Source organism: Adiantum capillus-veneris, chromosome 4 (genome assembly GCF_014529385.1).
Source record: "Adiantum capillus-veneris isolate H3 chromosome 4, ASM1452938v2, whole genome shotgun sequence".
Classification (NCBI taxonomy): domain Eukaryota; kingdom Viridiplantae; phylum Streptophyta; class Polypodiopsida; order Polypodiales; family Pteridaceae; genus Adiantum; species Adiantum capillus-veneris.
The window spans coordinates 35,471,330-35,495,392 of record NC_140934.1 but is presented as its reverse complement, the minus strand read 5'-3'; the positions used below and the strand labels follow the sequence as shown (position 1 = coordinate 35,495,392).

General features: G+C 39.9%; 1 pseudogene; it reads left to right on the top strand.

The window, feature by feature from the left end:
• The first annotated feature begins 15,967 nt into the window (after positions 1-15,967).
• On the top strand, positions 15,968-21,151 carry LOC147458975 (uncharacterized; annotated as a pseudogene).
• Positions 21,152-24,063: the final 2,912 nt, after the last annotated feature.

Genomic DNA, 24,063 nt, shown 5'->3' with positions numbered 1-24,063 from the left:
TTTTTTTTAAAATAATACACTAAAAACGGATTTGATAAAGATTAATGAATAACAGATAGTCTGTCTATGAACAGTAAAATTGAGATTTTTATTAATATCAATGTTTTATATTTATGTGTTTTAGCTTAAAATGCATGGGTAGGCTTAAAATAAGTTGTAAAAGTAGTGGAGACCCAAAATTAGAGGTTTTATGAGTCGCGACCTAAAAGTTGCGTTTTTAGCCAAACAAAGATGTTTTTCGCAATTCTATCCGCGTTGCCTTGTAGACCAGACCTATTCCCGTCGTTTTGAGTACCTGGATTGCTCTGTTCTGAGTTCGTTTGTAAAAGTTATGATGAAAATAAACAGAAGGCAGTAGCAGTGTAGTGCACACAGGGACAGACAGACATACAACATCATACAGTTCTCCCTGCTATCAACCAAGAGGTGGATTGTTTCTTCATAATAGAGTATGAAAATTGAGATTATGAAGGTATATAATTATGTTTTTTACTTTGATTATCATGTTGAATTGGTTGCACGAGTATGTTCTTTTGGCTATTTTGTAGGCGATGCAGAAATCAATGTGTGAAACAGGATCTGTGCAAAGTGTCATGATAGAAATCTAACCTTTACGGATCGCTTAGCGATCACGTTCTTATATTATTCTCGCAGGTATACTTGGTACGAAAATCGTGCAGACTTTTCGAGAAAAAGAAGGATAAAAGCACGACGGGTGGTGCGTTTGGGGATCATTCGCCGATCTCTTCTTCTGCGAGTGCGAGTGCGAGTGAGAGTGAGAGTGAGAGTGAGAGTGCGAGTGCGAGTGCGAGTGAGACGCTGCATGCAAGCGAACTGAAGCTCGGGGGTGGTCGGGAGGTTCGAGCTCCGTACAACGGAGTGCGCCCATATATTTTGCTCCTCTGTTGTATCAAAACTCTACAAAGATTCATCAATACAAAGATCTCTTTCTCTATCTTTTGCTATCGATCTCTATTATTCGGTTCCCGTGACAATTGGTATCAGAGCAAGCGGTTGATTCTGGACATGGAAGGATACGAGAGGAGGATGAAGGAGCAAGAAGACCTGATTCGGCGACTATGAGAAGATCTGAAAATTGCAAATCGGAAGCGTGCTGAGGCTCTGCGGGGCAAAGCAGCACGAGAGCTTGATATCTATGTAGACTTGATGGCCAACATGAAGGTGAAAACCATGCTAATCCACCTGCAAACAATAATCATCGTGGCGGCGCTGGGGTACCGCCAAAAGAAACGATGACGATATGGGAGAAGCGACAACCAAATCATTCTTAACGAAGGCTAAGCTTAAAGAGTTTGATGGCATAAGAAAGATATGCGAAGATTTAGAAGCGTGGATTGAAGAACTCAAAGATTTGGATTATACTTTCAATATCGAGAACACGACCACGAGACTTTCGAATGCTCGAGCAAGGTGATCGATAAGACAATACGTACCAAGATGGCTCAATTGGAGACTTTTGGCGATGCGTACGATAAAGGTAAGTCATCTACCCCTTCTTTGTGATGTTTTATGTCTTTGATACGTCCTTTGAAAGCTTCTGTGAGATCGAATTTATGCGTAGAAGTTGAGATTAAAATTTGAATTTCTTAATTGATTTGGATAGTATTCATTGCTTCTTATCGTCTAAATTGATTGAGAAATTAAACTTGAAATTAAATCGAGAAGTTAAAAGTCTTGTGGATTTAACTAGTGGTAATAATAGTTTCACGAAAGAGTTAGTAGAAAAATTGTTTTTTTTTCTTTGAAGAGTCGAAATCATAAAGATGATTTCTATAACATAAACATTGATATGCATGATGTTATCATTGGTATCAATTAAATCATTGAAAATCATGTTTTGATTGATTGTTAAGAAAGAAAAATATATCTTTAATCATTTGATGATGATAAGTCACACTCTTTGTGGAAAGAAAGAGATTCTAAATCTAGTTTTGGGAATGGAATTGATAAGGTGACTTAGATAAGAGTGTGAGACGTTGCTTGTGTTTGCTAATGAGATTAAAGAAGAATCTGGGGATAAACATAAAGAGACAAATCTAGAATTTATAGAGGATCTCTTACATGAATTTAAGGATGTGTTTCCGGACGATCTTCCTGGTATGCCTCTGCCTTGAGCGGTAGACCACGCCATAGATCTATATCCAGGAGCAACACCTTATTCAAGGGCTCCATACAGGTTCAATATTGATGAGCTTAAAGAGCTCAAGATACAACTTGATGACCTTTTGAAAAAGGGTTTTATTAAACCTAGTGTATCTCCTTGGGGCAGTCCTGTGTTATTCCAAAAGAAAAAGGATGGTACATATAGGTTATGCATTGACTACAGGGGGTTAAACAAACAGACCATTAAGAACAAATATCCTCTTCCTCACATAGATGAATTGCTTAGCCATTTGAGTGGTGCCACAATATTTTCAAAGGTTGATCTTCGTTCTGGCTACCATCAAATCCGCATTAAGGTCGAGGACATTCCAAAGATTGCTTTTCGTACACGTTATGGACATTATGAATTTACAGTTCTTACTTTTGGTTTGACTAATGCACCAACAACTTTCATGTGCTTAATGAATAATATTTTTTACCCGTATCTTGATGACTTCATTCTGGTATTCTTGGATAATATTTTTGTGTATTCTACGAATGAAGAAGATCATGCATTGTACTTAAAGAAAACATTTGAGGTTTTGCGTGAACATAAATTGTATGCCAAAGCAAGTAAGTATTCTTTTGCAAAGGATCAGATTGTGTATTTGGGAAGAGTGATTTCTAAAGAGGGGATTCACATTGATCTTGATAAAGTTAAGACTATGTTAGTAAGAGATGTAAGAAGCTTTATGGGTCTAGCACAATATGAGAGAGCACACATTAAAGATTTCTCTAAGATAGCAAGTCCTTTGACCGAATTGACCAAGAAAGACAAGGGTTTTGTGTGGACTTCTACCTCTGACACTGCTTTTGAGACCTTGAAGGCTAAAATAGCAGAAAATTGTGTTTTGAAAGTTCCTGAGATGGGCAAACCATTTGTTGTGTCATGTGATGCTAGTGGTGAACAACTAGGGTGTGTTTTGACACAAGAAGGAAGAGTGGTTGCATATGAGTCTAGGAAATTAAGACGACATGAATTGAACTATGCAACACATGATCTAGAATTGCTTGCTGTTGTTCATGCATTAAAACATTGGCGTCATCTTTTGCTTGGTGTCAAATTTGAATTGCGTACTGATTATCAAAGTTTGAAGTATATTTTCACACAGCCATTGTTAAACAACAGACAAAGGAGATGGATTGAATTGTTGGCTGAGTATGATTTTGACTTGAAGTATTTGTGTGGGAAAGAAAATAAAGTTGCAGATGCATTGAGTCGTAGGCCCATGTGTAATTTGTTGACTGTTGTGCGATCCAATTTGGTTGATGAGATACATGCCGAAGTTGAAAGCGATTCTTTTTACATGCCTATTTTGAAATTCTTGCGTGAGAATATTGGTGAGATGTATGAGAACAGATATCACTTGTATAAGGGAAATCTGTATTATTATGACCGCTTGTGTATTCCTGCAAATTCTTCTTTTAAGAGTCAAATTCTGTATGAGTGTCATAATTCACCTTTTTTCTGGTCATCCTGGATTAAATAAGACATATGAAAATATTAAAACCTTATTCTTTTGGCCGCGTATGAAATTGGATGTTAAGAATTATGTGTGTGAGTGCTTTCAATGTCAACAAGTTAAGATTGAGCATAAGAGGATGCCTGGTGACCTTCAACCCTTAGACATTCCTTTACAGAAGTGGGAGTCTATATCCATGGACTTTATTATTAGACTTCCTACTACTCGTGGAGGGTATGACTCGATCTTTGTGGTAGTAGATAGACTCACAAAACAGGCTCACTTCTTTCCCGTGAAAATAACTGATACTGCTTTGACCATTGCACGCTTGTTTGTGAAAGAGATATTTCGTTTGCATGGCATGCCCAAGAGCATAGTGTCTGACAGAGATTCTAAGTTCACTTCACATTTCTGGAGAGCGACTTTTGACTCTATAGGTACCCAGTTACGCATGTCTACTGCTTTTCATCCTCAAACAGATGGGAAAACGGAGAGAGTGAATCGTATTCTAGAAGATATGTTACAAATGTATGTCAATGAAAACCAATCTAGTTGGAATGAATATCTGCCTTTGGTGGCTGAATTTGCATATAACAGTTCATATCATTCATCTATTAGGATGATTCCGTTTGAGGCAATGTATGGCCATAACTATCCTACACATATTCATTTTCTTAGCTCGAGGAATAAGGTAGAACTGTCACGTGAGATGCTTGAGAAAATGGATAACGAGTTGGCCAAAATCAGGGGGAATATTAGAGAATCTCAAAAGATACATAAACTGTATTATGACAAGAAACATCGTGTTGTGGAGTATGAAACTGGTGATATGGTTTTTTAACGGTTATTCCTGAGAAGTCTCATTTGATTTTTGGAAATGATAGAAGATTGTCTCCACGATTTGTTGGTCCATTTAAAATTTTGAAGCGCATTGTTTCATTAGCTTATAAATTGGAATTGCCTTCTCATGTTAAAGTGCATCATGTATTCTATGTGAGTTTATTGAAAAAGTATGTTCCTAATGTGCATCATGTTTTAGAGGACAACTCTAAGTTGAAAGATGACGGACCATTGACTGTAGAATCAGACTTAGTACTAGATAGGCGTTTTAAACATATGAGAAATAGAGACATTGTGGAAGTTTTGGTTAAGTGGCAGAACTATCCAGTAGAGGATGCATCATGGGTTGATCTTAGTGTTTTGCAAAGAGAATTTTTCTCTCTTTAGACCAACTCTGAGGACAGAGTTAATTTTGATAAGGGGAGAATGTAATAGGACTAATATTTAAAGTTCTTAAAGTCGAAAAGAATGTAGCAGGGCATATCTTTCGTTAGCACGATTTGAAAGATTGTTGAATAGTCTATTAAATAGAGCTTATACGAATGAGTTGAAATATTAAGAGAGAACATATATTCTTTTTTTTAAAATAATACACTAAAAACGGATTTGATAAAGATTAATGAATAACAGATAGTCTGTCTATGAACAGTAAAATTGAGATTTTTATTAATATCAATGTTTTATATTTATGTGTTTTAGCTTAAAATGCATGGGTAGGCTTAAAATAAGTTGTAAAAGTAGTGGAGACCCAAAATTAGAGGTTTTATGAGTCGCGACCTAAAAGTTGCGTTTTTAGCCAAACAAAGATGTTTTTCGCAATTCTATCCGCGTTGCCTTGTAGACCAGACCTATTCCCGTCGTTTTGAGTACCTGGATTGCTCTGTTCTGAGTTCGTTTGTAAAAGTTATGATGAAAATAAACAGAAGGCAGTAGCAGTGTAGTGCACACAGGGACAGACAGACATACAACATCATACAGTTCTCCCTGCTATCAACCAAGAGGTGGATTGTTTCTTCATAATAGAGTATGAAAATTGAGATTATGAAGGTATATAATTATGTTTTTTACTTTGATTATCATGTTGAATTGGTTGCACGAGTATGTTCTTTTGGCTATTTTGTAGGCGATGCAGAAATCAATGTGTGAAACAGGATCTGTGCAAAGTGTCATGATAGAAATCTAACCTTTACGGATCGCTTAGCGATCACGTTCTTATATTATTCTCGCAGGTATACTTGGTACGAAAATCGTGCAGACTTTTCGAGAAAAAGAAGGATAAAAGCACGACGGGTGGTGCGTTTGGGGATCATTCGCCGATCTCTTCTTCTGCGAGTGCGAGTGCGAGTGAGAGTGAGAGTGAGAGTGAGAGTGCGAGTGCGAGTGCGAGTGAGACGCTGCATGCAAGCGAACTGAAGCTCGGGGGTGGTCGGGAGGTTCGAGCTCCGTACAACGGAGTGCGCCCATATATTTTGCTCCTCTGTTGTATCAAAACTCTACAAAGATTCATCAATACAAAGATCTCTTTCTCTATCTTTTGCTATCGATCTCTATTATTCGGTTCCCGTGACATGTCAGTTCTGAGCTTTTGGAAGGGTTTCTTGCACCCAATTTCAACTTTGAAAGGACCACACTACAAGAGGTTGTGTGCTCTTGTGACGCTGTTAGCGACAGAAATACACTGGGTTTTTATAACCCCCGGCGTTGCTAAAACCGTCGCTAATAGCGTCGCTATATAGAGACGCTCATAGCGACGGTTATAGCGACGTTTACACAGAAGTCTATAGCGATGCTCCAGAGCCATAAATAGCGACGGTTATAGCGACGCCCGAGAGAAATTTTTTTTGGTGACAGGGCATTGAATGCCCTGCCACCCATCAACCATATTGTACTTGATTCACTTTTCAAAAAAAGTGCAAGGGTAGATAATAGACCCAAAATAGTCACCCACAAGACGCATTGTTTGCAAAATTGACAAGCGTAAAATTGACAATTGTACACATCATAGGCAAAATGAATTGATTGGCAAATGTAATAATGACAATTGTACAACATCATAGGCATAAAGAATTGATTGGCAAAATGAACTGCGGTGACAAATGTAATAATATACATGGTTCAAAAAGACGTATAAAATCCGTCTCATGATACATAAGCTATGAGAAACCCTAAACTAATGCTATCTAGCTACGGCTAAACTGACGTCGTCTAGTCAGACATCTTATCGCGTCCAAGCGGCGTATCTGTCGGATTCTGCAAAAAAAGACAATAAGACAGCTTTCAGTAAGTATAAACATATAACGACATTTATAAAACAATATATACAAAACATAGAAAAGAGTAAACCCTAATACTCACCATGCCGCCGCAAGAACTGAGAATGTCCATCAGGGCATTTAAGCCCTTCCTGCCTGCGTACTCGCGCTCGTACGGTGTGGAATCACGTCCTGTCATCGACCACTGTCAAAACATACAAAGATTTCATTATGTTAGAATTAAAAAACTCATAAACCCTAAACTATCAAACATAAAGAGCAATGCGAAAGCACTTACAAAATCGACCTCAAATGATGCCCATCCACCGCTCCCCAAGTGGTGCGAGCTCCCTGCCTCTACTCGCGCTCTGGCTGCATCCTTTTGTTGGTTCCACTTGTCAGGATTCTCGCATGCTGCTTTCTTTGCATTCTTCCAATCTTCTTTGGCCAGCCAATCTGGCCTGTTCCACCCATGCTTGATTGCTTTTTGCACTTCGGAACGCTTGTGTTTGGAGTATTCGTGCATTCGAATCTTCATCAGGTCTTCATTGAAGCGCTGATCCCGTGTTGGAACGGGAAACTCATCATGAAGTATGCTGATGACTCTGGCTTTTAAATCACTTGGTACTTCACTCCATTTGTTTAGTATGTAGTGTCTAAACAGCTGAGAGCAAACACCACGCATGCGCGAGATCACCTTCTTGCCGTCATCATCCATGATGATGCGGCCGCTGAAGTCGATGGAGTAAGGCAAGCTCTCTGGCCGGTGACGCGTGAACCTGGGTGTCCCGGAAGGGGTCTCTAGCGGCGTGGCGATAGGGGTACGGATGTCAGGTGTCTCCATCGGCGTCTGGGCCCTGAAGCGAGGAGTGTCGAGTGGGGTGGCTCCTGGCGGAGTAGGTAGAGGTGTGTAGCTGCTAGGAACAGTCAGCCGCGCAAAACCTGGCGTAGATGGCGATGCTGTGGCTGGTGTGGGGGCGGGCAAAGAAGGGGAGGGTAAAGAGCCTCGTCGAACACGAGGCGGTGTGGAGGCATCGGCGGCGGAATCCCCACAACAACCGCCACCGCCACCACTAGAGTGTCGGTGTCTAGACGAGTGTGAAGATCGTCTCGTCGACACCGAAGCTTCGGAGCGCGCTGAATGCTCCGAAAGAGAGGGAGATGCGGATGGAGTAGGAGCGCGCGATGATGCGCCAGAGCGATGACTCTCCACGTACCACTGTCTCTGCTGCGGTGACAAAGAAGAAAGAAACTCCTCATCATCCATACCTGCATTAAACACACGAATATTTAAACTTAATATTGAATGAATAGAGTAGACAATGACGCAAAGACCATTAAATACAATGACGTAATGACGCATATAAATACAATGACGCAATGAATTGAGTGATAGAAGAGGCAAGTCGAAAACTCATAATTTTCAATCAAAAGATGTGAGCGCGAGTAGAAAAGAGCGTTATACACCATGGAAGGTACTTAGAGAGCCAGAGCTTTTACAACACGGAGCCACTAGACTCTCTGTGATACTCTCTAGCTATGGTACTAGTTTGGTGTCAATTTGTGTCAAAGGAACATGGATCGCGATCCATGTTTCTTTGTGTCAAAATACTCTGAATTTTGTCCCACGGCTAGTCCTTGGCCTAGTGATGCTGCCTATATGGTTTTTGAATGCTTTAAAGCTTTTTAGGACAGAAAAAGTCAGTTTTAAGGTTTATGTCATTGGTTTTCTCCCTTGACCTGATTTTTGCCACCTTTTTCCCTCTTTTTTGAGATTTCCTGATAAGGATCCTTTAGGAGAAAGTGCTCCAATTGTTATCAGTTCCCTGCTAGTCTTTTATCAGCTCAAACTTCTAAAAAGGTACATGGATCGCAATCCATGTTTGGCATGATTTTGGACTGACACTTTGTGAGATGATCACACAAGGTATGATGATGCTATTCCCCAAGTATTTTTTGATTTGGTTACTTTTTTCCAAGTGAGAAGCAAAGTTTTGTGTCTGTTTTGCGATTTTTTGCAAACCACTCCCTTTCTGGTATTTTGACCATCTTTTTTCACTTTTTGTCTATGGCTCCTTTTGGGAAAGTTGTTCAACTAATAATCAGGAGTACACTGGTCAAATCTTGATGTCAGATGTCTACCTGGAACATGGATCGTGATCCATGTTGGGAAGCACCTGGGCGCGAAGTTTGGTTTAGTGGATTCCTTGGTTCTAGTTGGTTCCAATTCTCATCTCTTTTTGGATTTGGGCAATTAAAAGTTCAATTTTTCCTTGTTTTTCCCTTTTTTCCCAGGTTTTTGGTCTGATCGCCCCAATCTTGATTTTTATGATCTTCTGGTCGTCTTCTTCTCACCAAACTCAATGTTCTGATGCCTGAGAGCCTGTTCTAAGCAGAGGAAATAATTTTAGCACATTTTTCCAAAAAGGTATAAGGATCACGATCCATGTTGGGCAAGATTTTTGACAGGTTTTTTCACAGTCTTTTTCAACAAGTATTTTTATCCCCTTCTTGAAAGTTTTACTGGGTTTGGTCCAGTTTTGAAGCTCTGACCATCACTTCTTCAATTTTCCCGAGTTATGGTCTTCAACACCAAAATAAGGTTTTTAACAGTTTTTCCCTCGATTCTTTTGGCCACAAATGATGGTGTAATTTGTTACCTAACTCCTACAACTGAAACGAATGTGCAAACATATCTGAACTTAACAGTACTAAAATAACAACAATGTGTGTGGTGAAACAACCCTTTCCAAGCATGTGAAAAATCAAATAACGAAATACTATCTTGTATCTCACTCACAACTTTCTTTGCTCTTAAGGAATAGCACTGGCTAGTCTCGGACTCCAGTCGCTATTAAGCACTAAACCTACGTCTAGATGCTTCACTGTCTATGGGTAAACGGAACAGGTATCAAAAGCTTGAAGGGAGATTTCTCCTTTTGTTTTTTTGTACACTTAGTCACTCACCACCTAAGGATCGGTTTTCCCGATAGCAGCGCCAATGTTAGCGGGTCGTCGCAAAGGGCGTCTACAACATAGCTCTTTTGTAATAACATAACGTCAATATGCAAGGAAGAGACTCAGGCTGGGTCACGGAGAGTTAATGAGAGTGTCAATCTCACCAAAGTGAACTCAAAGACTACTTGTTCTTACAACAAAAGAAAATCAACCACTTCCTAGTCAGACAATCGGTATGCGTCCATTCTCAACACTCAACATAATCACGCCGTTTTGGTATCCAAACGAATTCAGAATGTCATGAAACTTAAGGAGAGGTATCACAACACTTATGGGCTCAATCCTAGCAAGTTATGACACCATCTAGGAAGGTACATAAATCACGATCCATCACAAAAAATGTGCAGAAAACTGAAACAAAAGTACTTGGAAAGATCCACCTTAAGCATAGAAACACTTCTCCATGGTCAGAACATCAAAAAACAACCATTTTGACTCCCAAATCAATGCATTTAGTTCACAATCGACTCGTCGTGAACCACAACAGAATTGGAAATGATTACACTTAGATCGAAGAGCAAGAGACAAGGAAAGCAATGTACTGTTCGGAATAGAATTTTGATTACCCGTTCAGGAGAAATGATGATTACAAATTTTAGTCACAAGAAACTTTTGCAGTGCACGTTTTCTTCTCCAAGCTAATGATAATCCACTGTTCAAAACTAAGGGTTTTGACTTTAAAAGTTAGGGGGCCTTTCCCATGGCCATCCGGCCTCTTACAAGGGGTAGACTCAGAGAAAATAAAAAGGAGTATGGTCTAATCTTGCTATGATTACAACTCATTTTAGGAAGAATTACAGGGTTTTTTCGAAAAAAAAGAGTATCCACCGGGTTTGGTGTGCATATGCTTGTTCGCTCGTATCCACCAAACAGAAGTTACCTTTCATTAGAAATTGTGTGCTTAATGTTATGATACTTGTTCTTTTGCATCCGTTTGAAGCAAACATAAAGCTCAGACGTTGCAAATCATTGAATGCTTTAACTACACATGACACATTATAAATGATGGGTAAGATCTGGGACACACATACTTTGTATGCTAACTGTGTCGGGCAATTAGTGGCCGCTTGTATGAATGATACTTGGTATCCTGGTAATGCATCTTTCTTCCATGCTGTTTCTGTAGTGTATTCTTCGATAAAGGGTCTTTGTAGAATTATTTTTGTGTTTAAATATGTAGAGACAAATCTTGTATGAGTCATTTTTAAGGAATAGTATCCAATGAATATATTAAGGAAATAGTATCCAATGAATATATTGTAAATGGGTCCTCAGGGGACAAGGGTTTGTTATGATTCATGCATCTTGTAATATATGTGTTATTTATGAAAAGAAGATCATCCATATACCAATTAGAGTGTAAGAATGCTAAAAGAATATCATTCCTTTTGAGTCTCGATAATTTTATGACATATTCCAGCTCAAACCAAGCCAGATATAGATTGCACCATGAGTATCTCATTGGAATTCCTCTAGTTTGTTGATAAATATTAGATCCTAACCGTGAGAAACAATTGTCTAACACAAAAATATTTAAAGTTTCAAAAAATTCAAAGGACCATTTTACTTCCGACTTCTTTTTTTTGTAAGGGTGTTTTTACTCCTAGATGGTTTAAACCCTTTGTAGCTTTGCCCAATCACTAGTCTTTTAATGTTATTCAAGGACTCCATCAAGCTATGCTTTCCATGGTGAGGAATTTCTTCATAACAAGCTTTAATATCCTACGTATGAATATTGTAAACTAGTTTGGGGAGGTTTATCAAAGCATCGTATTGGTTGTTAATGACCCAGTATGCATTTGTATTCACTTTTGTAACTGTTTGAAGTTCTTTTTTGAAAATTCTCAGTATATTCAATAAGCCCACTAGACAAACCATGTAGGAACTTAGTGATCTTACTAGCCATAGGAGAAAATACACAATCATGGGTATTTGTTATCCATCGGAACTCTGTTTTGTGAATTTTGTAATTTCCCATAATATAGGGAAGATCTCTCTTATGAGAAGGTATAATATTAAACTCCTTGCATCATGTATTAATGAGTTCGATGATGGTGTTATTGCATTCGTTTATCGGCATGAATTCTAAAGAATCTAATCTATTCTTTGCGTATAGTCTAATGATTCTTTTACAAATAAACACAAGAGTTTGAGCTGATTTATCCAAACTACATATAAAAATTTGTTTTTGGATAAATTCAATTTCGTCTAGCATATCTTTTTCCATGAACCATGGACTTTGGTTATGCCTATAATTTGGAAATGTAGAGTGAAAGTTTTTTTCCGGTCTTATCTCGATTAAATGAAAGTGAGATTGTGTACATTTTATGTTTAGTAAATGGCATAATTTTTCCCATCCCTTCTTGAATTTGGCTTTAATTGAATGTAGATGTACAGAGACAAGCAGGATATGGTTAAAGCCTTTGGATATGCTATCCCTTAGTGTGTGGTGTCTTATGAATGATGGTTCAGTAGTAATAACGTGCTCACCATGATGTTCAAATTTCTTTAGGAAATTTCTAAACCGTTTCTGACTCTGGCAAACACAAGGTTCATTAAGATCAAAAGGTTTAGCAAATGTATCAAAAGGTTTATACAAGTATTGGCCAACATTATTCGTGTATTTCCATCCAAATTTAATGTGAAAATGCTCAAGATTATTTTTTATTCTAATATCTTTTAGCATTTCATCAAAAAAGTGTGAGGGTGTACAAACTCCATAAATTTATTAATGAAAGTCAAATGGATGGACCGATGATGTTGCCTTTTATTACCTTGTTTTGTTTAAAACCATTTTAACTCATTAGTTCTGTAATTAAAATTCATACCTTGTCATCTATATTGTATTCAAGCATCCTTGGAGTTTCGACGTCCAAGTCCTTAGATTCACCAAAATTGTCGAGGTTGTTTTCATGATGATGTTGTATTGGTTGGTGTATTAGCAATACGTTTCAGTTGTTCCCTACTTCTAGAGGGTTTGAAAATTGTGTCGATGGTTAGACAAGAGGTACTTAATATTAGCGACGCTCGCAGTGTGATGCTCAAATGTGAAAACCCACGGCATCGCTATGAACGTCGCTAAATTATAAGTAACTTAGTGACGCTCATAGAGACGCCTATAGTGATGCCGTCAGAGGTAAAAAAATAATCGAGAGCGTTGGCAAACTCAGATCTCAGATCTGAGTTTTTGGTGCATGCTCAAGCAAGCGAAGGTAACGCACTCTCTCTCTCTCTCTCTCTCTCTCTCTCTCTCTTTCTTCTTCACACACACACCACACACACACACACACACACACACACACACACACGAGGAGAGGAAGAAGAGCCAGGTATGCTCCTTGCCTCTCCTCACTCTTATGTTCCCTTGCCCTCTTTCTCTCTCTCTCTCTCTCTCTCTCTCTCTCTCACACACACACACACACACACACACATTGTGTTTTTGAGAGAGAGAGAGAGAGAGAGAGCACATGCATAAACAAAGAATTCACACACACATTGAGAGAGGAAGAGAGAGAGAGAGAGAGAGAGAGAGAGAGAGAGAGAGAGCATGCATAAACCAAAAACGCACACACACATGCATAAACTAAGAATGCACACATACATTGAGAGAGGAAAAGAGAGAGAGAAAGAAGAGAGAGAGAGAGAGAGAGAGAGAGAGAGAGAGAGAGAGAGAGAGAGAGAGAGAAGAAGAAGAAGAAGAAGAAGAAGAAGAGAGTCTTAATATAGTAGGAAACTATCCCAAGAGACCTTAAAGATCTAGTTGACAAGGAGTTGAACTGAAGACCTGTTATTCATGAGGGAAATGTCATAACCAATCTATCACACTTGGGTGATAGAAAAGTTATACCATTTTTCACCTTTTATTGGCATGCACACACACCCACAAACACACACACCCCCCAGAAGAAGAGAGTTTAATTTAACGTCGTAGGAAACTAATTCAAGAGACCTTAAAGATCTAGCCGACGAGGAGTTGAACTCAAGACCTAATATTCAAGAGTGAAATGGCATAACCAATTTACCACACTTGGGTGATGGAAATCTTATACCATTTTTCTCTTTTTATTGGCACACACACCCAAACCCACACACCCACACACACACACACACACAAGAAGAAGAGAGTTTTAACATCGTAGGAAACTATCCCAAAAGACGTTAAAGATTAGGTTAGATGTAGACTTACGTTAGATTAGATTTAGGTTTATTTAAGCTAAATTAGATTAGATTTTTTATTTTTAGTTAGATTTACGTTTGATTAAATCTAGGTTTATTTACGTTATATTAGATTAGATCTAGGTTTATCTAGGTTTATTTACGTTAGATTTAGATTTACATTATATCAGATCAGATTTAGGTTTATTTACGTTATTTACCTGTTATTGAAGAGGGAAATGGCATTACCAATCTACCACACTTGGGTGATAGAAAGGTTATACCATTTTCCTCTTTTTATCGTTTAAGATAAGGTTAGATTTAGATTTGTACGTTAGATTACATTTAGGTTTATTTAAGTTAGATTAGATTAAATTTAGCTTTATTTTGAGTACATCGAAGGATTATACTGCCTACGCGTTTGAGAGTGGTGTCCCGGCCACTACGTCGAAATGCTTAGGAGTGACTCGAACACTGCGTCGGGGTCACCTAGAGGCCTGGATGATGAGCATTCATCGGACAGGGTTGCTATAGTTCACGGGAGGGACATGCCAAAGTGATACACCTACCTCATCAATCGTATGTCCGATGAGACCATTATGACCCCTGAGGGGAAGCAAGTGATAGGCCGCATACAACAGTTGTGTAAACAGGTTTTTTGACACATTGTAGTGTGTCATGGTCTCTTGGAGGGATCAAGATAAAGCCTCTAAGGATTATCTTATTGCGACGCTGCATCGGGGATAATCCCGTCTTGATGCAAACTCTTGCTGCGTCATGTGCTACCACCACCTGTCTGGATTGGTTGTCCTCTCCTTCCTAATACATTTGATGATGCTTGGATGAGGAGATTCTTGGATCAGGGAAGAGAGGATGACCAATTCAGATAGGTGGTGGCAACAAAGTGACGCAGCAAGAGTTTGCATCAAGATGGGATTATCCCATCACCTGGGGAGTGGCAGCTAGGCCAACTTCGAGGAGGATTTTCTCCCATCACCTGGGTCATGGATCTACGAGGTGGAGAGGTGAGAGTATTAAACTCTTGCATTGAAGTATTTGTATATGTGAGGCCCATTCACATCTACATAGCTAGTAGCCCCATTGGTATGTCTTTTACTCTTCAATGGAGTGAATCACCACATGTTCAATTAGGTTAGATACAAGATATGATTTTTGATTGAGTTTTTATATTAGAGTCTAGCTTCGAGATTATGGTAAAAAAATTAGAGTTAGACGAACGGTGAAAAGATCTACTATGAAAAGATGTTAAGATGCTGTGAAATGCTATAGCTAGAGACATGCACTATCATGTACACATGGGTGTGTACATTTCTTGTACCCACCAATAAAGACGAGATTATAAACCAGTGGTTCTGATCTTCGTGCACCTCTAGACCGAGGTGTGCGGGGATTGGACATGACTAGAGAATGTGAGGTAGTTGACAGTGTGAACAGAGAGAGAGAGAGAGAGGAGAGAGAGAGAGAGAGAGAGAGAGAGAGAGAGAGAGAGAGAGAGAGAGAGAGAGAGAGATAAGAGAAGAATATCAATAGAAGATTAAATTTGTTCTCTAGGTTATAAGATTTTTACCCTCATATGAGTAGTGACGAGGATGTGGGGCCGTCCAACCGAAACACCTATCTCTCACGAGGATCTTATGTCCTTGTAATCAATGCAAGCACGCTGTGCGACGGACAAGACGCGTTTCTTTGCAAAACGTCCGCAAATTTGGCGAGTTCGATCCATCTATTATAGATAGAGTTGTTGCCAATTATAACTCGTCGAACTCTGAAGCTTGCCAACGGGCAGCAATCTCGAAACCCAATAGACGTGTTCGCAGACGCTTTGGTCAAGCAACATATGTGAGGCCACAAGATGTAGCCTTTGACAGCTCGGGGGATGATCATGCAGACCACATTCCCAAAGAAGCAATGTTTGAGCCCGAGATTGATGAAATGATCGAGACGATCATGGATTCAGAAAGGCTTGTCTATGATGATATGAAAAGTGAAGCCGATACGCCATTGTATAATGGAGCACGTGTGTCTAGATTGAAAGCACTCTTGGTTCTTCTCAACATGCAGACAAAGTTTGGATGGAGTGAAACTAGTGTCACACCGCTTTTCAGGTGATCTATTACAATTAGTTTACTTTAATAAAACTCTAAATGTATAATGATCTGATACATTTTTACACAATTGTACCATATTTTTATGTTGTGTAGATTGCTCAAAGAGCACATACTACCAATTGATAATGTGATGCCAGATTCCTGAGAGGAAGCAAGAAAGGTTTTGCGAAACTTGGGGATGGATTACAATTTGATCCACGCTTGTCCTAGTAATGACTGCATTCTTTTCAGAGGGGAATACATAGACATGGAGAAGTGTCCGAAATGTGATTCCGAAAGATATCGAGTAGATCTCCACAGAACAAAAATTCCGCAAAAGGTTTTGCGATATTTTCCTCTGCTTCCTGGCATCAAGCATTTCTTTGAATGTAAGTCCATGGCGGCCCTAGCATCATCGCATGAGGAGAATAAATCTTCGGATGGTGTGCTACGGATTCCTGCAGATTCTGCAGCCTGAAAACATATAGATCGAACATGGTCGGATTTTGCCAAGGAAGATCGAAATTTGCGCGTAGGCCTCGCTATGGATGGCATAAATCCATTTGGTCAAAGATCAACATCTTACAGTGTATGGCCCGTTGTCAACTACAACATTCTCCCGTGGTTGACTACGAAGGGGCACCTATGGCTAAACTTGATTGTGCCGGAGTGATATAAAGTGAAGAATATGGATGTGTATCTTCGTCCACTATTGGAAGAGCTACAAGAATTTTGGATTGGCATAGAAGTGGTGGATATGAGTGGACACACAGGTCGACGAAATGCTTTGATTGGAGGCATTCTAGTGTGGACCATGCATGACTATCCCGGACTAACTGAATGTTCAGGTGATCTATTTACACTCCTCACTCAGACACTGTAAATCTTGGTTTTTCTCAAGCTGATCTATTATCATGTGTATACATGCAGGGCTTCAAACAAGCTGATACAGAGCATGTGTCACATGTAGACCTAGACTGAATGCACGTAGGGTGCCCTCATTGAAGAAGAAAATCTACGAAGGTCATCAAGCGTATCTTCCAGAGAATCATGTGTTACGCGATGGCTTTTTGGGAAGAGAGCCATCGAGGATGTTTGCACAAGCATGGTTAGAGCAGAAGGAGATGTGTGATGACGGATTTCCCGTAGGGATGAAGAGACTATCTCTATGGTATGAGTTACCATAGTGGACCCGACTCATGATCAATCATTTGTTCGATCCAATGCACATATTGAAGAATCTGGGTAATCTACTATGGGACCATCTGACTGGCAAGAAAGATACTTTGGGAGCCAGGGTTGACCTTAGAAATGTGGATCGTATGGAGCAATATTGGCCGCAAACAGCGTCCGATGGATCGATAAAACTCCCTAAAGAACCATGGATTGTCATAGGAGCCCAAGAACGCAAAGTAAAAGAGACCATTCGATCTTTGCGGACCCCCATTGGCGTAATGCACTCGCTTCAAACGTGTTTTACTAAAGAAGGAAAGATTACCGGTTTGAAGTCACACGACTGGCATAAAATGTATCAGTTAGGTTCATAGTGGAATATATCATAGTGGGAATTGTGTAACAAATTTGTGTGTGGACTTTAATCTCATTGCTGTATGTGTTTTGCAGTTTATTTTACCGGTTGCCATTGAGGGATGTTTGTCTCTTGACGTCCGTAACACAATCTACAAACTTGTGAAGTTGGTGCAATGGATCTCACAAAAGGAGATCAACATAGACTCCATACCATTCACCAAACTAAATAGTGTGGAGGTTGTGTGCATGTTTGAGAAACATTTTCCTTCTACGATGCTAACCATTGAGGTGCATCTTCTTGTTCACATAGTTGATGAGGTGGAAATAGCTGGCATAGTACATTCCAGATGGATGTTCTTTTTAGAACGTTTCATGAAAATGCTCAAGGAATATGTGCGTCAGAAGGCACGTCTAGAGGGTAGCATGGCAGAAGGCGGCTGGTATCAGAGTCCCTAGTGTACATTGGAGAGTGGCTAGACGGATTTGATAAAGCCCGGGACACGCTATGGCAAACCATAGATGATGAGCACATATCTGGGATTTTCATGTGTAATCTCGGTGTTGAGAAGAAGATGACAAAAGATCTAGAGGGTAAAATCAACCGGTTTTGCATGCTCACAATCCAGTGATGCAAAAGTGGATTTCACAATATGAGGATGCAAAGCAAGAGCGACAAATGGCACGAATCGAGTGGAGAGGCGGAAGACGACCATCGATGCACTATCCAATGGGTCTGGAGAGACTACCAACATTCATGAGCTTAACATGGTTGCACAACCAATTGAAACGCGCACAACAATGCGGTGAAGAACTGACTGAGGAAGAGTGGGAGTACTCTCGGGGTTGCGCGACCAAGGTAAGTTTGCAATGTACGACTAGTGACTTTCTAGATGTTTGAACGGCCACTCATATTCTTTGTTTATTGTAGTATAAGTCATACACATCAGCATGGTGTAAAGGTCGACATTTTAGGGTGGAGCGGATCGACAAAAGGAGTTTTACTCATGATTGTGGAATCATGGAAAAATTTGAACAGTCTAGTCGACGACAGTCCTCTAATGCAGATCTTGTGATGGCGGAACTCACTTACTTCGGCACGCTACAAGAGATTTTGAGGATCGATTATAGAGGATTTTTTGTCGACTTTTTCAACGTGCAAGGGTTCAAGATAATCATGGAGGGTCGCAACGCTACTGTGTGTAGAGGGGAGTGTGGTTTTCTTGAGGTGGATTCAACTAAGAAATGGACTGACCTAAGAGACACTTTCGTACTAGCCGAGCATTGTGAACAAGTAAGTATGTAAATAGTTAACATCCCATTTTAGAATTTATGTGCTTGGAAGCTCTCATGTAAGTTATGTGGCTTCGGCAGGTGATATTTCATCCTACAAAGTCTGCATCAAACTGGTGGTACGTCATAGAGGTAGCCCCTCGTAGTGCACGGACGTATGAAGGCTACCATGTGCCAATCACAGCGGCATCAATAGAGGAGATCGGAGAAGATGCTCAGCCAGAAGCCGTTGAGGTGGTGCCAGATGAATATCAAGCTGACACTCTCTATGGGGTGCATGCAGAGGATATACAAAATGAAATGGAGGATATTTGTTTAAACGGAGAGTTCTATATAGATAAGGAAGTTATGCTGAGCTATGCAAGGATGAGAGAGAGATCTCTTAAAGCCATAAATATTGTATTTGAACAATTTTTCTCCATTTTGTAAAAACTCTGGCTCTCTAAGTACCTTCCATGTTGTATAACGCTCTTTTGGTTTTGTACTCACATCCTGGGCAATCCATGGCCACATGCAGCTCCACCACCTGGTTTTTTGACTGTAAGATATATTTGATTGTGTGTGCGCTCTCTCTCTCTCTCTCTCTCGATTGAAAATTATGAGTTATCGACTTGCCTCTTCCATCACTCAAGTTGAATAGAAGAAGAACGCGTTCTGTTGATGCTAGCCTTTGAACATTCCAAAGCTACAAGCACCTTCGAGTTATACGTCAAAAAAGAAAGAGATAGTTAAGATTCTTGTACGATTCTACATTTTGAATAGATTTGCTCCGTTTTATAATATATATTGTGTTCACGTGGCTTTTTGTCCATTTCTATATATATGCATCATTGCGTCATTGTATTTAATAGTCTTTGCGTCCACTCCAGGTACATATGCTTTAGGTATGTTCTCACAAACAGGGATGACAAGCACTACACTCCTCCTCCTCCTCTCTCTCTCTCTCTATATGTACTTATCCATGTTTTCTAGTCCATTCATTCAATATTAAGTTTAAATGTTTGTGTGTTTAATGCAGGTATGGATGATGAGGAGTTTCTTTCTTCTTTGTCACCCCAATAGAGACAGTGGTACATGGAGCGTCATTGCTCTGGCGCACCATCGCGCGTTCCTACTCCATCTGCATCTCCCTCTGTTTTGGAGCATTCAGCGTGCTCCGAAGCTTCGGTGTCGAGGATGAGACGATCTTCACACTCGTCTAGGCACCGACGCTCTACTGGTGGCGGTGGTGGTTGTTGTGGGGATGCCGCCGCCGATGCTTTGACACCGCCTCGTGCTCGATGAAGCTCTTTACCCTCCCCTTCTTTGCCCGCCCCGACACCAGCCACAACATAGCCATCGACACCAGGTTTTGCACGGCTGACCTCCCCTCCTAGCGGCTACAGACCACTAGCTACTCCTCGAGGAGTCACTCCAGTGGACACTCCTCGCTTCAAGGCTCAGACTCCAGTGGAGACACGTGATGTTCGTACCCCCGTCGACACGCTAGTAGCGACCCCTGCCGGGACCCCCAGGTTCACGCGTCCGCGGCGAGAGGGATTGCCTTACTCTGTCGACCTGAGTGGCGGCATCATCTTGGATGATGAAGGCAAGAAGGTGATTTTGCGCATGCGTGGTCTTTGCTCTCAGGTGTTTAGACACTACATACTAAACACCTAGAGTGAAGTACCGAATGATTTAAAAGACAAAGTCATCAGCATGCTTCATGACGATTTTCCCATTCGAACACGGGATGACCACTTCAATGAAGACGTGATGAAGGTTGAATGCACGAATACTGCAAGCACAAGCGTTCCGAAGTGCAAAAAATCAATCAAGCATGGGTGGAATAGACCAGATTGGCTGGCCAAAGAAGATTGGAAGAATGCGAAGAAAGCAGCGCGCGAGAATCCTGACAAGTGGAAGCAACAAAAGAAGGCAGCCAGAGCGCGAGTAGAGGTAGGGAGCTCGCACCACTTGGGGAGCGGCGGGTGGGCATCATTTGAGGCCTATTTTGTAAGTGTCTTTGCATTGCTCTTTATGTTTGATAGTTTAGGGTTTATGGGTTTTTACATTCTAACATAATGGATTCTTTGTATGTTTTGACAGTGGTCGATGATAGGACATGATCCCACACCGTACGAGCACGAGTATGCAGGCAGGAAGGGCTTAAACGCCCTGATGAACATTTTGAGTTCTCGCAGTGGCATGGTTAGTATTAGGGTTTACTCTTTTCTATTTGTTGTATTTTTTTATAAATGTCGCTATATATTTATACTTACAAAAAGCTATCCTTTTTTTGTTGCAGAATCCGACAGATGCGCTGCTTGGACGTGATGAGCCGTTTGATTAGACGACGCCAGTCTAGCAGTAGCTAGATAGCATTAGTAGCTAGATCGCATTAGTTTCTTTTTGTCATACCTTATGTATCATGAGACGACTTTTATACGTCTTTTTGAAAACCATGTATATTATTTCAATAATGACAATGGTGTTGTAACTATTACATCTGCAAAGTTTAACAATCAAGTGATTTTGCCTATGATGTGTACAATTGTCATTGATTTACTTTCATCAATTCACGCTTGCCAATTTTGTATCTTTATTTTGCAAACAATACATACTATGGATGATAAAGTTAATGGTTATATTGTCTTGTGGGCGACAATCTTGGGTCTATATCTACCTTTGCACTTTTTTCCAAAGGTGAATCAATTAATGAAACATTCAATATGGTTGATGGGTGGTAGGGCATTCAATTTCCTGCCACCAAAATTTTTTCCTCTCGGGCATCGCTATATAAGGCTCTACAGCATCGCTATGAACGTCGCTATAGATGGCCTGCAAATGTCACTATAATTGTCGCTATAGGCGTCGCTATAGAGAGACTTTTATAGCAACACATATAGCGACTGTTATAGTGACGCTCATAGCGACGTTCCCATATCGACGCTGTTAGCGACGGTATTAGCGACGCCGGGGGTTATAAAAACCCAATGTATTTCCGTCGCTAACAACGTCACAAGAGCACACAACCTCTTGTAGTGGAACTCGAGAGAGGAATGGAGTTCCTGGTGTATATAATACCAAACCTTTTGCTACATCAATCAGATGCTCATGAAGAGCATAAAAGACTACTATCACATGTCGAACCTCAATGGGAAAATATGTTACCCATCCAATGAAAGCATATACTTGTGTGGGCCCAGAAGAGTAAGGAAAAAACCTCGGAAGATTTTGAAATACAAACCAAAGAAGGTGATCAAACCATATGAAATTTTTTGGGCAAGTTAGAATCGGCATTCCTCTTACAAGTACACTTGATGAATGTCTGTATGTATTCTAGCAATTTTTCAAGAACTTCCAAACGTGGTTTTCTTTCTCGTTGAGTGACAGTCCCTTTGTACGGGCTACCATAGAAGAAATAGAGCACTTTTTACTGTCAATGTTGGACAATTTTATATACTTTAGTGTAAAGGGTTTATCCTGCGATAGTAGATGTTTTGATTGAAGTGGAGATGTTTTGCATTGTTCTACCACATCAGGTGGTAAACTACAAAGCAGAGCTAAAGAGTCGATTGTGAATGGAGCACATTGAGTCGGTATCTCAAAATCCCAAAGTTTGTTTTCAAGGTGAATAGTGTCGAGCTCAATTTGTCTGAAAGGAAGTAGCGGAATGACTTCAGAAAAATGTCTCGGCATAGAACTTTTCAATTTTTTGAGAAGAAGGGTCCTCAGTTAGGCCTAGGGATTCCTTTTCTTCTTGATCCAAGAGATCTAGATCTAAAAGAGGGTTCACAATCTCTTGAGATTGTCTAATTGCTAGCGGCAAGATAGGGAGATTATTGATAAAATATAGCTTATTAATTATGGAGGGTAGGGATGAAAAATAGAACTCTAAATCCGAACATCCATGAGCATCAATAAAGCATAATGATAGTAGGAAAGAATTTAGTAAGTTAGTAAGTTGTGTAAGTTCTTTTTTGGCAAGGGATAAGAGTTTTAACCAGTCATTAACAAATGGTTTTTTTAAGGCAAAAAGCTCTTGTTCCTGTATTTCTTTCTTCTCATAGTCAAGGAGACTTTTATGAAAGTCAGTCCCTTTGAAGCATGATAGTAAATATTGTGTTCCAATAGGATGGATATGAAACCTTTTATTGTTGGAGTATCCAGATTGTGTGAGGGATACAATCCAGCCAACTTGAAGGATGTTCCCAGAGATAACTTTGTAAGTAGCTATTAATGAAGGAAACTTCAATACATGGTAGTTGTCCAACCAAGGACAACTCGGGAAATAAAGAGAGAGACAGAGAGATTAAATTTGACATCCGCTCTTATAGAACCATATATTGACACTTGACCTAGAATAGACAAGACCTAAATTATAGTATCCAATTTTTTATAAATGAAGCTGGTATATCCGATCCTGGTAGGAGACTGAATGAGTCCCAGAATCCATGAGGGAATAGACCTATACCTACCACCATCCAACATAAGCAGCTAGTTAGAACATGGGCAACCTTGATGGGAATACAGGTATCCAAACAATATATTCTGCTTGTTATTGTTGTCACATAGCCCTAAACCCCTTCACTCTCCTTATATGCATTTCAAGGGAGTTTTTTATTTGCTTCTCTAGTAGGCATGATTCGTCTTTTAACGATATTTTCCACCATAATTTTGTCTGGTAGACTTTCCTCCACCATAATTTCCACTGGTACATTGGTTGTTTCAGGTTTGATGATGAAGGCTGATTTGCATCCTTCCGGAAAATCACGTATGGCGGAGGGACGTGTAGGTAGCATCTCTTGCAAGTTTTTGGGTTTTCATTCTCAAAGGATGGTATATACCCCATATTTTGGCTTCCGATAGATAGCATCATGCTCTGTAGTACATTTATTGAAACCAAATCTTGTCTATTAGTGGTCTATTCTAGATGCTTGTTTCCAAGACTAATTGGAAAAACTCGACTATACAACAACACTTTCCTATTAAGTATCTGTGAGGTTTGGACATCCTATCCTCTAAACGGATAGAGTTATAGTCTGAGAGGATACAGAGAGAGATATTAAGAAAAAATATTTAGAAAATGTAGGATCAGATACCTATTTTTGGGTTTGTATAACGGATAAGATATATTTGTAGGATATACCATCCCTTCTTTTGTAGGAGCCTCACATGAGGATTTATGCTTGAAGAGAGTAAAAATAAACCTATCTATCCAAATATATACGTACTTTCTAAGGTATGGTTATGTCACACTTT